The following is a 14897-nucleotide window of genomic DNA, read 5'->3' on the forward strand; positions in this document are numbered from 1 at the left end:
CACTGTGTTATCACTGCTCAAATGCAGAAAAGGTAGCATCTTTTGAAAAGATCTTTATACCCACTACCAAGCACAGATGAATACTTCATAGACTGTCACAGAATTGAACAAAAGATTGTAACAAGTAACTGGGATAAAAGTAAAGATGAAATGATTTTATCCACAAAATGATTAAATGTTATATAGTAAATAATAAATCATTCAGCATTAATTTCCCTCTTTCAAAAATGTATTTTGTACATTTTGTTCATTATTATTATATGTATTCAATGATTCATCTATGTAGTAATTATTTATAAAGAAATCTTGATTTTGGGGAACTGAAGAATGTTCAGATTATATTTGGAAGAATATTAGCTTGCTAGTTGGGTATTCAATGTAATAATATACATTTTACAGTTAATTATACATAATTTACATGAGAGGTAATTATCCTTCATAAAAGGAAGTCATTAATTTACTATTGTTATGTACAAGTAGTAAGTTAATAATAATAACAATAATTATAATAGTTGCTTACACTTATATAGCACTTTTCTGGACATTCTACTCAAAGCTCTTTGCAGGTAATGGGGACTCCCCTTCACCACAACCAATGTGCAGCCCCACCTGGATGATGCGACGGCAGCCATAGTGCACCAGAACGCTCACCACACATCAGCTATTAGTGAGGAGAAAAACAGAGTGATGAAACCAGTTTTTCGATGGGGATTATTAGGAGGCCATCCATGATTGGTAAGGGCCAATGGGAAATTTGGCCAGGATGCCAGACTCAGACCCCTACACTTTTCAAGAAATGCCCTGGTAATTTCAATGACCACAGAGAATCAGGACCTCCGTTTTACATCTCATCTGAAGGATGGCACCTTTTTACATTATAGGGTCCCCATCAATAAACTGGGGCATTAGGACCCACATGGACTGCAGGGTGAGTGCCCCTGCTGGCCCCACTAACACCTCTTCCAGCAGCAACGTCAGTTTTTCCCAGGAGGTCTCTGATCCTGGTACTGACCAGGCTCACACCTGCTGACCTTCAGTTGGCTGCCAGTTGTGAGTTTCAGGGTGAAATGGCTGCTGGCTTTAGTAGGCCAAATTTAACTGACTGTATAAGTTCAGTAAAAATCTGTATACTTACTATTTGATAGGTGCTCCTTGTGATTATTTACCATTTTCACATAAGAACATACTATAATAGCATTTATAACTAAATCACTGTCATAAATAAAAACCCTTCAACCTTGTGCATACTGTAAATAAGACTCATCACCATTGCCAAACCTGTTGCCAAGGCATCTTCTCTGTGCTGGATGAGACTCATGAAAAAGCCAAAGGTTTCCAATTATAGTCAACCCATTATATTTGGAAGGATATTACCCATCGTGGTTTCTTAGCCTCAAGCTGTGGTCATCCATACACTGTAAAACACTTTCCCATCTTTTTCATTTTGCCACTGCCTGGATCCCAGAGCTGGGCTCTGATGCCAAATATGCATGTTTTAACAGCCTGGCAGAGCCAGGAAACCTCAGATTGAGGATTGAGAGTCTTGAGGAGCAAGATCCTAAATCTTGAAATGACATACTGTAGATTGTCTATTATTTGCATATACATTTATATTTATACATTATAAATTATCATACAACAGACTCATCCCCTGGAGGGGGGCAGCCATATGGCCTGAGGCCCCCAGGGTTTTATTTTCTCCCATTGGGAGTTTTTGTTTTCCTCTCCTCTGTGCCCACACGGTTACTGTACAATATTGTCATCTGCTATGTAAGTTTGTAAAAACTTTGTCACAAACTGTGGCAAAGGGCACAATAGCATGACATTGATTGATTGATTAGTTGATCAATTGATCTGTAATCTGTTTGGCTTCAATATATCTGTGTCTCATCTTATAGACACCCATCATATATAATGTCTATAAGTATCCTCTTTTGCGTGATCACTTCTTTGTTTTGGATTTTTTTTGTGCAGTAACACACTATGCATGTGTTATGAATCAGCAATTTATATATGCCTTCAAATCTGTTTCATTTAAGCATAATTTACTGTGTTAGACCTATAACCAAGGAAGCCAGGGGCATATGGAAGGAGAAATGTGAGATATTTCTGTAACAGATTTGACTGGCAGGTAAATTGGCATGCAAGTGAAGTGGCATTTTCTCTGCTCCCGAGCTTAAATTAAAACTCTCTCTCTCAGTGGTTCTTTGTCACTTGAAGTGGTCCTTTGCTACCATTTTATTCCAATTCTACTTTCCAATACTTTTTCCCTTTGCGTGGAATTACAAAAAGCATTTAGTCTGTAAATAATTTCCCAATCAGTAGTTCAGGGCCTGATAAAAAAAGACCTGATATGAGCAACAGAGGTTTATTCTGCAACTGATCATCTCATGCGAAGAACTGTTTCTTTTAAATTAAAATTGGCCCTCTTTTAATAGCTAAAGAGTACTGTTACTGTCAAGAACTGTTCTTTCCGGGCCCTATGCGGACGACACGATCCGGAAGGTGAAGAAACAATAGGGAAAAATATCATGCAGGAGTGCCTCGTGTCCGAGGTGAGCAGGTGTCCAGGGGAAGTAAGTCCGGGGCAAACAATCCAAACATAAATCCAAAAGGGAAATCCAATACGAGAGGCAGAGTCCAAGACCAGGGGATCCATCCAAAGTAATTTAAAAACCAGAACCGGGTCGGGACCGGCGGGACAGGGAATCAGGAACAGGAAACTAAAACCATAACGGAGCCAGACGCGACAGGACCCCAGGCTCTCACGAAACGGGAATCAATGAGAAGCCTCGGGCAAACGCCTGCGTCTGGCTTTAAAGGTGGAATTAAGAGGGGCTGGAATAAGGAACAGGTGTGGGGAATGGGACAGAACGAGGAAGGGCTGGAGCGCCCTTAAGAGGAGGAGTAACGATCGTGACAGTTACAGCTGTGTTACAATAGTTTTAGGTTTCCATAATTTAATGTGCTTAGAGGTGATTCCTCTTCAGATTTGCCAGCCTATTGACTTTTCAACATGAAATATGATGATGAGGGGTTGGAAAGTAATTCCCCATTTAACAAGATGTATCAAAGGGGTCAATATTTGGAAGCAGTTTGAAAACTCTGTATTTTGCTGATTGCTAGCTTTTTTTGCACATTCCCTCTCCACCCCCCACACAACCTCTTATTGATATTGTGAAGGAAATTATCCCAGAGTTTTTTTGGCACCTCTGAATAAAAAATTACAAAGGTAAAATCTTTGAATTTTTTACCTTTTATTCCTGGAGATGCTTTTTGTTTTGGAAAAAGATAGTAGGTCTAGATAGGTTTTGGTCACCACATGACACCAAGGCTTGTGGTTTTGCAGAAATACAAGGTCAGAATGGCTGTGATACAGCATATAAGCACAGAAAAGGAAAGACAAAGTGCTTAATCAATAACTCAGTCAGGGAACAGTCACATTAGGCTGTAAGAATAAACATACGAGTGAAAAAGGGTCATAGCTCACTGTTGTTCCTTTTCACAATTTTTCTGCTTACAGCAATTTGACAGCAGATAATAAGGCAGAAATGACCAGTTCACAACAAGCTAAGGCTAAAGACGCCCATGACCTTGACATTAATAGCCTCTTTGTCCAATTGCAGAAAACCCTTTAATCTCCAGAAATAAAGCTACCCATTTAGAACGTCTTGCCTACAAGCAGAATACAAATCTTGTAAGAATATTCACATGCATCTGGAAGGCACAGACTTCTTGCAAAACATCTCAGGTTCAGAATTTTAGTTCCCGGTGGTGTTTTCGTCTTTGTAGGAATGTGAAGGAATATTCCTGTTCTAGGCTATTTTTAGATTAATTTGCTTTCTTTTCCCCTCGTGGTTTTGTCTTTTGTGTATGTGAGGTCATCCCTGGAAAGAAAAGCTCTAGAGAATTTTTCTAAAACGGCAGAGGCATGCAATTTAGTTGTTTTAGGCACTGAAGCAACCAATTTAGCTGTTTTAGATGTGAATTCAAGATACATTAACACAATGTTACACAAAATGGTTAGCACGGCTGCCTCGCAACACTGGGGCCCAGGGTTCCATTCCCGGGGTGCTATCTGTGAAGAGTTTGTACATTCTCCCCATATTCATGTTGATTTCCTCTGGGTGCTCTGGTTTTCTCCCACAGTTCAAAGACATACTGGTAGGTTAATTGGCTTTGTGTGAGTGTGTGAGTGTTGGTGTCTGTGTCTGTTAGTGCTCTGCAATGGTCTGGTGTCCCACCTTGTACCTACTACTTGCTGGGTTAGGCTCCAGCTCCCCCAGGATCCTGTAATGGATAAAGTGGTTAAGAAAATGGATAGACAGACACATGGATTTCCACATAAATGTCACCTGACCAAAAAAAAAATACAATATTAGAGTTGCACTAAACATTAAATTATCTGATTATTAGGAGTTTAGTGTTACAAATGATGAATGTAGTCAATTATTGAGCTTGTGCATCAGTTGTCTTTTATAATTAAGTGAAAATGACTGTCTAAATTAAAAGCACTTTCTCCATTGATTAGGACTATCACACAATTGTGTGAAGAACTGCCTTTCTTTCTTTTGCTAGGTGAATCGATTTCTGTAATTTCTTCCCACGGAGTGCTGATCAATCAATGCAGACTCTTGCAGATGTTGTTTGGTTTAAAGCATGAAACCTCAGTTGGCGTCAGGTTAGCCAGGGTTTAAAATACACTGGCTATAAATTGTTCCATGCTGTTCTGGCTGAATGAGACAGAATCATCCCGAGACAAATTGTCACACCTGCAAGGTTATGTTCAGGCTTTATTTGCATATTATAAAGTTTACAGTGCCAATGATGTCAGCTCAAGCCCTGGATTGTCTAATTCTCTTATTTAAACCTGTCTGCTCATCCTAAATGAGTGAATAAGAATGATAGTTTGTTTTTCTCCTCCTTTGAACTAAAGGGAGTCTCAGCCAGCCACAGCACATCTGTCATATTGGTAGTCTTCTCTCTTGCAGAGTTTCAGGAGGTGCAAATGTCTAATGAACACCAATCCTTTCCATAATTTTTCTAACCCTACAAAAATAAGATCTTAAGATTGGCAACATCTGGTGGCATGATAGCAGGCATATTATAAGCAATTAAAGGCATGTCTTTACACTATCAGCTCATATTTGTTTTCTTTCTGACCATTTACATAAAAATCATTTTTGATCAGCACGACTTTGCCCACATGTAAATCTGTCAAGAACTTGTTTTAATTGATGTCCGTGTTTTTTAATTTCTGTAGAAACTGGGCCCTTGCTGAGTGCATCTGTTACATTTCTGAAGAACCTGAATGACACGTACTGTGCATTTATTTTATTTGCATTCAATTTGCCTAAAAGAGAATGCAGACAACTTTTGCACAAAGAAATATATATATATATTAATGTTTGCAAAAGCAAGGGATGAATAATCATCTGAATATCAAGACATGTAGAAAAGGATCATATTCATTGTGCAAGTAAACTTTTACCTGAACCTTAAATACAGTGTCTTAGAACAAGATATTTTTCAAGGTGTAAAGCTTTAAATACTTAAAGAGACCTGGAAAACTTGTTCAGACTTCAGACTCCAAAGATGCTAGTTGGGAACATTTGTCAAAGTGGAAGTTACCAAGTATAGACTCCAAGACAGCAAGACTGTGTGGCTCACAGACACAAAGCAGAGCTGTATAGGAATTGGTAGATGTGTTTTGTGATCATCCATGTAAAAGGAACATTCGTTGAAGTGGACTCTAATGAAATGTAGCGAACAGGTATCATGGGAAAAAAGTTATCCTTGTATCTAGCAAACAAGCTAGCGTGCCTTTGGTTAATGCTCTGTTTACTGTAATTTATCGACCAGATGTTATGACCATGCACCACATCTGTCCACGTTAATTGCACTCGTTACCTCATTGTCCTATCATGTCCCTTTTTCTTCATTATTTAAGCTCCTTGTCCCCACACTTCTTTGCTTGGTATTTTGAGTCACAGGCTAGTTAGTTAGCTGCTTGCTTGCTTTCTCTCACCGCACGCTTAACCTGAACGATTTCACGGATTATGACCTCTCCCTTCGACTCTTGGATTTTGCATCTTTTGGACTATGCCTCACGGACATGTTTGCCATCTCGGACATTCGCTTCACATAGGGTTAAGCTCGTTTATCGATACTCCAGCGTGTCTGGAAGTATATACACTATTTACAATGGCAGAACATGAAAACTCCACACAGAAAGCAGACTTGGACTTGGTTAATATACAAGGTGGATTTATGTCTAATATTCAAACATATAATAAATACATCATGTATTGTGATGTAGTGAAGGGGGTTACTTGAAAAAGTTATCATCTTGGCTCTTGGCACCACATCTCTGTGGTGTGGCTGTGAGTCAAGATGGCCACCTGTTCATTGGGAAAACCTGCTGAATGAGGCACAGCTGGTCTGAATGAGTAATTAGCACTCGGAGGGCGTGAGATTACACGTGAGGGAAAGGAGCTGTCAGCATATGCTCTTTGCAGAATTAGCCACTCCTCTGTGATAATTTAGATGCTTGTAAAACATGTTAGGTGGGGAGGGGCTTAAACCTGCTTCTAGGCTCCAGCCTTGAAGGAGGGGGGTGGGGAGTAATGGACTGGTTGAGTTAGTTTACAGGCGTTTGAGACTCAGAGAGCTAGGGAGACTTCAGAAATGCAGCTAAGGTTGTCCTGAGTGGTGTCACAGGTGCTGGACAGGCTAGGTGCTTCATACAGTAGTTCGTTTGCTGCCAATGGAACGGCACTGGCTGACTGGCGTTAGCATCTGGAGGAGTGGGGTATCATTTGGCAAGGTAGCAGCATTCCTTATCCCCACACCTGAGAGTGTTGGTCTATATGGGAAAAGTTGAAGGCCAACTTTGTCTTTTGCCTTCCCATCAATAGACAATTGGGAGATTTCGAAGAGCAGCACCAAATGAAAATGGCAAACATGTCTGGTGCTGTCAGGGGCTTGGCCAAAAGGAAGAAAAGTTAACTGTTTTTTGCAAAGGTCTGGTGATTGGTAAAATGTGAAACTAAAGGCATACATGTTGAAGAATGAAAATAGGGCCATTCAGAGTTTATTGGGTTGAATATTCCAGCGCCTGGAGATAAAGAGGACAGTTAGTGAGAAACTCTGGTAAGTATGATGAGTATGGGGTGAGTAAAGCCAAGGGAAGACCAGCAGAAGGTAGGCCACTGAGAGAAAGTATGAGAACAAAAATCCTTGAGGGAGTCCAAAAGACAGGAAAGACTACTAAACTAGGGCGGCACACTGGCAAAGGTGGAATGTACAAGGATTGTGGTTGATTGTGTGCCATCTGTATTCATAAATGTATGCATGGATAATACACAAATGAGAATAGAAGCACTGGACAATGTTGTTAACCTGCTCAAGGTTAGAGATCAAAGCTTTGCAATTCTTTATTGACCTCAATAAACAATAAATGGGCCTTTTTGTTTTAGTGCAAGTAAAACTAAAGAGGTCACAAAGGTGGCAAGCATCTTTGTACTAGTGCAAGATTATCTACTGCTGGTGAGGTTTTAAGTTAAGTTTTCAAAGTGTTCAGATTTTGTGCTTTAGATTCCTGGAAGTTATGCTTCTGTTCTTTTTTTCCAGCTACAGGATTAAGGTTGCTAAGAACTTCACTCCTTATGTTTTACGCTCAGATTACAAATAAAAGGTAGAATAGAGTCCCCCATAAGGCATTTAGTTGCTTAAAATAAATAAATGAGGATTAATATCAGGATTATTGTAAATCTCTAACACCTCCTTCAAACAACTAGAGGCCTCCTTCTGAAGTAAGAAAAGGTCAAAGCACAAGTGATTTCTGAAATCAGGTTAAAGAGTGCAGAGCAGGTATCACATGTCACGATTATAGTCCCCCCTCCTTAAGGGTGCTCCAGCCCTTTCATGTGAGACTTTATTCTGTGCACCTGTTTCCTATTCCCAGCCCACCTTAAAAGCCAGGCGCTGACGCTCATCTGGGCTCTGCATCTGATTTCCGTATCGTGCGAGTCCGGGACCTGGAAGCGCCTGGTCCCGTTAAGGTTTTAATGTCGGTTCCCGTTCCTGTTCCCTGTCTGCCGGTTCCGGCCCGGCCTTCGTGGTTTTTAATTCCTTGTTCTGATGGATCTCCTGGTTTTGGACTTACCCTTGTGTTTTGGATATTCCCTGAGGACTACTCTCTCGGATTGTTCACCTCGGCCACACCTCCCCAGTGCACCAGCGCACCTTGGACACGCCCCCCTGTCTTCAGCCCCGTATTCCTGCATGACGTTTCCCTAGTGTTTCCCCACTCCGTCGGATTGTGTCGTCCGCATAGGGTCCGGAAAGAACTGTTCGTTACAGAATGCAGAGCCAACACCTGGACCCCGCGGACGGCACCCTGGCAGCCTGGATTCCATCGGGTTTTTTTTTCTCCCCTTTTTTTTTTCTTAGGGCTTCGGAGCCGCCCTGAAAAGGAGGGGCGTACTGTCACGATTATAGTCCCCCCTCCTTAAGGGTGCTCCAGCCCTTTCACTTGAGACTTTATTCTGTGCACCTGTTTCCTATTCCCAGCCCACCTTAAAAGCCAGGCGCTGACGCTCATCCGGGCTCTGCATCTGATTTCCGTATCATGCGAGTCCGAGACCTGGAAGCGCCTGGTCCCGTTAAGGTTTTAATCTCGGTTCCCGTTCCTGTTCCCTGTCTGCCGGTTCCGACCCGGCCTTCGTGGTTTTAATTCCTTGTTCTGATGGATCTCCTGGTTTTGGACTTACCCTTGTGTTTTGGATATTCCCTAAGGACTACTCTTTTAAAGAACTCGACCACGGCCACACCTCCCCCGTGCACCAGCGCACCTTGGACACGCCCCCCTGTCTTCAGCCCCGTATTCCTGCATGACGTTTCCCCAGTGTTTCCCCACTTCGTCGGATTGTGTCGTCCGCATAGGGTCCGGAAAGAACTGTTTGTTACATCACAGGCAAGGACAGAAAATACAATAAACTATAGAGGTAATGTGCTGTAGTAACAATGGAGAAGAAAACTTGCAAGAGGATATTTCATGTCTATAAACAAAAATGCATTATTTTCTCCAAACAAGGTATAAATGTATTACTGTGTTCAGGTTTGGATGTATTGAGTGGTAGAAGGAATATACAGGAGTGTCCTTTAAAAGTCAGTATACAGTACAGGGTTATAAATTAAATCGCTTCCAACAAGGCAATTTAAACTTCTAAGAGTTTAAGACTTGCATAATCCAAAAAAAAAAGTGCTTTCATATATATAAATGATTTCAAGGATTACAGTCAACAGCAACTACCTTCAGTATCATTGCTAATCTCATTGACAATCTCACTATGATTCCCTGTAAAACAAATCGTCTGTTTTATTCATTGTGCATGAATGAGCCCTAACTTTGCAATGCTTAATTAATTTTTGATTATCTGCTGATACTCACAGATTTGGGTCTCCTGTAGTAGAATTGATTTCAAAAGTCTCACTGTCTAAAACATCTGAACATTAATCCCCTCTGGTGGGTGAATTCAAGCCACACACAGAATCCATTTTTGCAATTTATAAAATAAATATAGCAGAAAAGTCTTAAATAAAACCTTCAAATGTTTTTAACGTTAAAGTTAAATATTAATTTGAATCAACAGCTGATGTAATAATCTTCAACTGTAGACAAAGTCATTTTCTGATTGATTTCTTTCAGGGAAACCTCAAAGTTAAATGCAATTTTTTTTTTTAGATATTTTAGGATTCCACAATAAGGACGCTCTCACACTCAGCACCTGCTTTCCCTTTTCAATTAATTTAAAGTCATTTTCGGCTGTCTTCATGAGTTTGCCCTGTTTTGCATGTTCTTGAAAAGCATGACTTCTTAGCAACAGTGCCAGGCATGCTTACAAAAGCAGGAAACCACATCTTATATTGTGTTCTGAGATTGCAAATGCCACACTTTCCTTTTTTTTTACAGATATTTTTAGATATGTTTAGATAGCAATATTTTTAGACCTTAGATTCTTTTTATAATATAAAGGAAGAGGACAGGCAAGCTGATTAAGGTCATTTTATTCCATTATCTTAATTTTGTAATCATTTGGTGATTGAAAATAAAATCAGAGAGCTTTATATGAGCAATTCTGTTTGGAATCTCTCCTCTCTACTCCACTGGGTTTCACATGACCTTTCTATTACTGTTACAGCCCTTTGCATTTCCAAAGGAGTTCAATATATATACAGTACATATGTGTGTATTGTGATCTGTCTCACAACTGTAGAATATTTCTGAATTTAAAGTTTGGGAATGGAATATTAAATAAAAGTATGTATTCATTTCACTTAGACCTCAAGGGACTTTAGTTTCAATGAAATACTGATGCCAGTAAAATATCTCTGGGACCCACATCAAATTTTAAAAAATCATCTGTGGAAATATCTTGAAGTTCAAACCTGATGAAACATGCATAATTGATAACACCATGTGTGTTTTTCACTGTTACTTATTATATTTGTTCTTTAAGTATTCCAGCCTCCAGGGGCTGAGACATGCTATTCATGGATAATGGAAGTCGGCAAAAACCACCTACTTTTGTGTAAGAAAAGTTACTACTTTTGCGAACGTTAAATGATTTCAACTTTTAAAACTCACCATACTCGTCACCTCACTCTTTTTTGGACAGATGTTACAGTGTGAGTTTTCCTAAATGCTTATATGCTATATAAAAAGATAATATTGTTGTTACATTATGTATATAGCGCCTGGCTTTTAAGGTGGGCTGGGAATAGGAAACAGGTGCACAGAATAAAGTCTCACGTGAAAGGGCTGGAGCACCCTTAAGGAGGGGGGACTATGTAAAATAATTTGGATTTACAACTTTTTCAACAAGCCTTGTAGCAGTACTGCAATAATGCTGCTATGCAAATGAGTTATCTGATAGCTGGTCAATGACTGCAGCAAGCAAACAAGAAAATGAAAAGTTATTTCTTTAAGGGAGCCCCTTTGTTTCAGAGTCAGTCTCCTGCACTATATCCTAAAATCATAAATGTGAAAACGCATGTCTGCATGCTCCAGGGAAAAAATGGGATTATATTATTAGAGCAGGCCCCATTATAATGTTTACACAGCCTCGTTTCCTCTCTGGGCTTTCACTCACATGAAAACACATTGTCTCTTTAATGTTGTTTCATTTAAAAGTAAAAAAAGAAAAATAACACTATTGTCTCTAAGGGCAATTAAAGAAGTTCAGAAACCAACAGAGGAAATATGACAAAGTTTTGTGATGATGATTCTTTTCCGACAGCTGTGATCAGGGTGAAACTGGAGGAGATGGGAGAATTACTCTTAACAAGACATTGAAGAAATAAGCATGGATTTCAGTTTCCTCTAAATATTAGTGCTGCTGCATTTTTAAGGCTAGTAATATATGTATTGAACGTAATAAGAGTGAATGTTATTTTCACAGTAATTTCACAGTATTTCCTGTGTAGTTTGATGATAATTGTTGTCAGACTATTTAGTACAGGATGACAGTACAGTATGTATTTGTATTTCAAGTGAAATAGTGTGAATACACCTTAAACATTATTTCGCTAGTACTGTAATTATGGTAAAAAGGAAAAATTGTAATCAATTGTATCAATTCTAGTTATGATTACCCAAATTCCAACAAGAATACGGTCTGTTTTATACACCACCTTTAAAAACAATCTTTTCAAAGTCATCTGCAAAACATAAAAGCCCATTTCACTATGAATTAAAAAGAAATTATAATGACGAAAACAAAAAAAGACACAGAAGATCAAACATGCACAAAAGAATTTTCAGGCTAGATTTAAAAGCACTCGTGTGGTGAGTCATTGATTTCGTGATTAGAATGGTGTTCTAACATCTAAGGCTATAGCGAATAAAGCTATAAACCAGAACCGGTTGAGACAAGAACAAACCTACTTTCCTTACACCAAAGTATGCATAATAATTACTCCAACATGTGTAAATCAGGCTTTCAGAAGGAGTTCCTCTAATCATGTATAAAATAGTTAAATATGATGAGCTAGACTATGTAACTTTTCAGGTGAATGAACAACATGCCACCAGAATCTGGTCAATACATTTTGTTTCCACTCAAGAAATCACAAAGTGTATCACACTGAAAATTATTTTCATTTTACCTAATTTTATGGTCCATTGCATTGCTGATTTTGCATCCTGAATTGCACTTCTGATGGACTCCCAGCCTCCATTTATTACAGTATTCTCAAAGTTCTGGCTGCATCTCTGTCTTTTAGGCTGGGATTTGAGCTATTCTTCATGAGCCTCTAATGGCACACAGTCACAGGCTTGGATTACTTGTCATGGTGGCAATGTTAGCAGAAACGTAAAGTAGATGCTGTTTCTGGCAGGAAAAGGGCTGACTGCAAATCAGTCACAGAGCCATGAGCAGCCAGAGATCCTTCAGTCCCAGAGCCTTTCACAAAACAAGAAGCTTTGACACATCCAAAATGACTAATAGCTTCTGTCTTGTCATTGTTGACCTTTACTTTTCTGAGTAAAATAAAGGAATATTCTGTATTACAGGTAAAATCAAGTGCATGAAATGTACATATTGTATATGTATTATGAAAGAGACAATTTTTAAGTAATCCGTGCTGTAATCACACGTCTCTTTAATAAGACAAAATACAGATTATTTCACATACTGTATGAAAGCATGGCAAATAATGGAGCTGTGTATTTTATTCCAAATTTCCAGAATCAAAAATATACTTAATACACAGGTAGTCTGCAAAAAGATAGTATTGAGGTAGAGCTGTGTAAAACTGTAAAAAACCCATAATAAAATGTCTACCTGTTCGATTTTAAGTGCTTTAAAAAGTATAAATATACGGTACGTGCACAGATTTGTTACATTTCTAAAAATAGCTAATTAGTGTATTCCTGTGCCGATGAGCGACCTTGATCACTACAATTGTTTGACATAATGAAGCAGCATAATGTACAGTATTTCTTTTCAATGGAGGAAAATACAGAAATTCACTTTAAAATAGAAGTTTGCTTAACTTCTATTATCTCATGATGTTTTATGGAGTGCTAAATACATATGGTAACTGTCTCTTGTAGGAACAATAAACAGATTGCAGCATCTTGTTTCTACTGTACTATGGGGTACACATTGTACCAAGGGAGATTAAGAGGATACTGTTTTACTTTCAGTGGCTTCCTGCCAGGATTCCACAATAAGGACGCTCTCACACTCAGCACCTGCTTTCCCTTTTCAATTAATCTAAAGTAATTTTCGGCTGTCTTCATGAGTTTGCCCTGTTTTGCATGTCCTTGAAAAGCATGACTTCTTAGCAACAGTGCCAGGCATGCTTACAAAAGCAGGAAACCACATCTTATTTTGTGTTCCGAGATTGCAAATGCCACACTTTCCTGTGATGGCTCATTGACATATAGTATACAGTACCAAGGCTCTCTGATGCTCACCTTCATTTATTGAGGGACTTCACTGGTGCTTGCCTCAGGTACTCTCTGAAAAGTGATCGTTTTGCTGATGTTAAAGCTGTCTATGCCATTGTAGGGACCATCTAGTCTCTCCTTGTGCAGCTTGAAGAGAGGACTGCAGCTGCTCTGTCATTAGAGAAATGGAAATGGAGATCGTCCTCCTTAAATCGCATATAAACTGAATTAGGGGATAAAATACTCCAATTTAACGTGTGTATTGCTGGGCCGCTAGTGGACATCAAGGGAGATGATCCTATTAACTTTTCACAAACAAATCAAAGAAAATGGCTACTCTCATTGACGTGGCCTGTTGAAATCATGAGGGCTCAAAGGATTTATGTTCTACTCTACAGAGGCGCAAACCTCATATCTTCATCTTTCAAATTCCTTATTACATGGATTGACAGCTCATTTTTTAGGTGACCAAACAAAACATGCACTCTACTGTGGCATGATTAAGCCATAAAGATTCACTCCTGTTCTCTTTGTTTTATTCCACTGTCCCAGTACGGGTATTCCTGAAGTAATGCATTGTCAACCAAAATGAATTTGGTTTGACACAATTTTAGAAATAGGGCTAGTTCCTGACAAGTATCCTCTTGATTTTTGTATTGTCACAAGAACATAAGAAAGATTATAAATGAGATAAGGCCATTGGACTCATCAAGCCAGTTTGATAGTTAATTGATCCAAAGATCTCATTCTCTCACTTCTGGAAGGGAATCATGAATACATTAAACATTATCTTCTACTGTTTGTCCTGTTGTCCCTTCTTGAAGTTTATCTAAATCTTTTCAAATGTAATTTTCTGCTTATACAGTGTACACTAATCCTCCTAATTTATTCTCATATGCAAATTTTACTACCTTAACAACTATTGCAGAATCTACATCATTGATATAAATTACTTAAGAGACGTGTTTCTAGTATAAATCCCCATGAATAACATTACCCCAATCCTGCCATTTTCTTTTTACCTGTTGCCTCTTTTTTATTTTTAATAATCCAAACACATACATTTCCGTGAATGCCTACACTGGGCCTACAAATCGGATGATTAATCTCTTATTGGAACCTTTATCACAGGCCTTCTGAAAATCTTAAAACACCGAGTGTGTTCCATCCAACATCTACAATTATGACCTGAATTTGAACTTTGTTTTGAAAAGGATGTTGCACTGCTCACGTTTCTCTCTGAAATTTCGAATTCAGTTTGCAGTTTCTTCAGTTTTTTTTTGTAACTTCTGTAGAATCTCTGGATACAAAAAAAAATACTTGAGACCCATCTTTAAAATCCTCCTCAAAACTTCAAAAGCTTTTGGCTAATTGGAACAATTTCCTCTTACTGATGAGTTCTCAGCCCTCTGCCTGCTCATTCAACACCAACCTACAG

Source organism: Lepisosteus platostomus, chromosome 13 (genome assembly GCF_059453375.1).
Source record: "Lepisosteus platostomus isolate fLepPlt1 chromosome 13, fLepPlt1.hap1, whole genome shotgun sequence".
Classification (NCBI taxonomy): domain Eukaryota; kingdom Metazoa; phylum Chordata; class Actinopteri; order Semionotiformes; family Lepisosteidae; genus Lepisosteus; species Lepisosteus platostomus.